Source organism: Acipenser ruthenus, unplaced genomic scaffold (genome assembly GCF_902713425.1).
Source record: "Acipenser ruthenus unplaced genomic scaffold, fAciRut3.2 maternal haplotype, whole genome shotgun sequence".
NCBI lineage: Eukaryota > Metazoa > Chordata > Actinopteri > Acipenseriformes > Acipenseridae > Acipenser > Acipenser ruthenus.
In genome coordinates, this window is record NW_026707791.1 from 132,501 (window position 1) to 135,000 (window position 2,500).

Consider the following 2,500-nt stretch of genomic DNA (forward strand, 5'->3'; position numbering starts at 1 on the left):
CTTGCTTACTATACCAGAATCTAAATCATGAATGTAGATTAGGAATAGCAGAGGACCTAATAGTGATCCCTGTGGTACACCCCTGGCTACCTCACTACATTTTGAGGTTTCTCCTCTATTTAGTACTTTCTGTTTTCTACATGTTAACCACTCCCTAATCCATGTGCATGCATTTCCTTGAATCCCTACTGCATTCAGTTTGAGAATTAATGTTGAAAGGGAGGGAAGATCTTCTCCACAGAAGATTCTCCCAGCCTTTCAACTTTTTTCAAAAACAATACAATTAAAAAAGGCATCAGTGTTTAATTTCCAGACGATTTTAAACTCGCAGCACATTTGAAATGACCATTGGAACAGTATTTCTTAAAAAAATGTGTATATATTAAATATTTTTAAATAAACTATTTTATATATTTCTTTTCTCAAACAGTTTCCCAGTTTTTAATCATTTGAAACTGGTACTGTCTTCAACATGACTGTTCCTAATGAATTAGCCATTCTCCTTGCATTATGCTGTTGGACTTTTGAATGACAAATGTTCGTTTTGAAAAGTAAATGTTGAAAAACAGGGAAGATCTTCTCCACAGATTAATTACAAATACAAAACAGAAAATAATTGATTGCATAAGTATTCACCCCCTTGAGTCAATATTTGGTAGAGGCACCTTTGGCAGCAATTACAGCCATGAGTCTATTTGGATAAGTCTCTACCAGCTTTGCACATCTGGACACTGCTATTTTTGCCCATTCTTCTTTGCAAAATTGCTCAAGCTCCGTCAAGTTGGATGGGGACCTTTGGTGAACAGCAATTTTCAACTCTTTCCACATATTCTCAATTGGATTGAGGTCCGGGCTTTGACTGGGCCACTCCAGGACATTGACCTTTTTGTTTTTAAGCCACTCCAGTGTGCCTTTGGCTGTATGTTTGGGGTCATTGTCCTGCTGGAAGATGAATCTTCTCCAAGTCCCAGGTCTATTGCAGACTTCAGCAGGTTTTCCTTCAGGATTTCTCTGTACTTTGCCGCATCCATTTTGCCCTCTATCTTCACGAGCTTTCCAGGCCCTGACGCAGAGAAGCATCCCCATAGCATGATGCTGCCACCACCATGCTTCACGGTAGGGATGGTGTTCTCAGGATGATGTACGGTGTTAGGCTTGCGCCAAACATAGCGCTTAGCGTTGTGGCCAAAAAGCTCTATTCTGGTCTCATCAGACCATAGAATCTTCTTCCACTTGGTCTCAGAGTCTCCCACATGCCTTCTGGGAAACTCTAGCCAAGATTTGATGCGAGTTCTTTTCTTTTTGCCACTCTCCCGTAAAGGCCAGTTTTGTGAAGCACCCGGGCTATTGTTGCCATATGCACAGTGTCTCCCAGCTCAGCCGTGGAACACTGTAACTCCTTTAGAGTTGCCATAGGCCTCTTGGTGGCCTCCCTGACTAGTGCCCTATACGCCCGGATACTCCGTTTTTGAGGACGGCCTGTTCTAGACAGATTCACAGTTGTGCCATATTCTCTCCATTTCTTAATAATGGACTTTACTGTGCTCTGAGAGGATATTCAATGCCTTGGAAATGTTCTTATATCCTACCCCTGATTGGTGCTTTTGAAGAACCTTATTCCGGATTTGCTTTGAATGTTCCTTCATCTTCATGATGTAGTTTTTGTTAGGAAATGTACTAACCAACTGTGGGACCTCCCAGAGACAGGTGTATTTAACCTGAAATCATGTGAAACACCTTAATTGCACACAGGTGGACTCCACTCAACTAATTATGTGACTTCTAAAGACAATTGGTTGCACCAGAGCTTATTTAGGTGTGTCATAGCAAAGGGGGTGAATACTTATGCAATCAATTATTTTCTGTTTTATATTTGTAATTAATTTAGAACAAGTTGTAGATTTTATTTTTCACTTTGACATTATGGACTTTTCTTGTGTTGATCAGTGGCAAAAACTCCCAATTAAATCCATTTTGATTCCATGTTGTAACACAATGAAATGTGGAAAAGTCCAAGGGGGGTGAATACTTTTGAGAGCCACTGTATTTCTTAGCAGACACCCTTATCCAGGACGACTTACAATTGTTACAAGATATCACATTATTTTTACATACAATTATATTATTTTTCTACATACAATTACCCATTTATACAGTTGGATTTTTACTGGAGCAATCTAGGTAAAGTACCTTGCTCAAGGGTACAGCAGCAATGTCCCCCACCTGGGATTGAACCCACGACCTTCTAGTCAAGAGTCCCGAGACCTAACCACTACTCCACACTGCCGCACTGACCATAGTCAAAATTGAGCTACATGACCAGTCACCATTGAGCTACATGACCAGAGTCACCATTGAGCTACATGACCAGAGTCACCATTGAGCTAAATGACCATAGTTAGAATAGAATTGACTAGAGTCAGAATAGTGCTACATTGGAGGCTGTGTGGTCCAGTGGTTAAAGAAAAGGGCTTGTAACCAGGAGGTCCCCGGTTCAAAT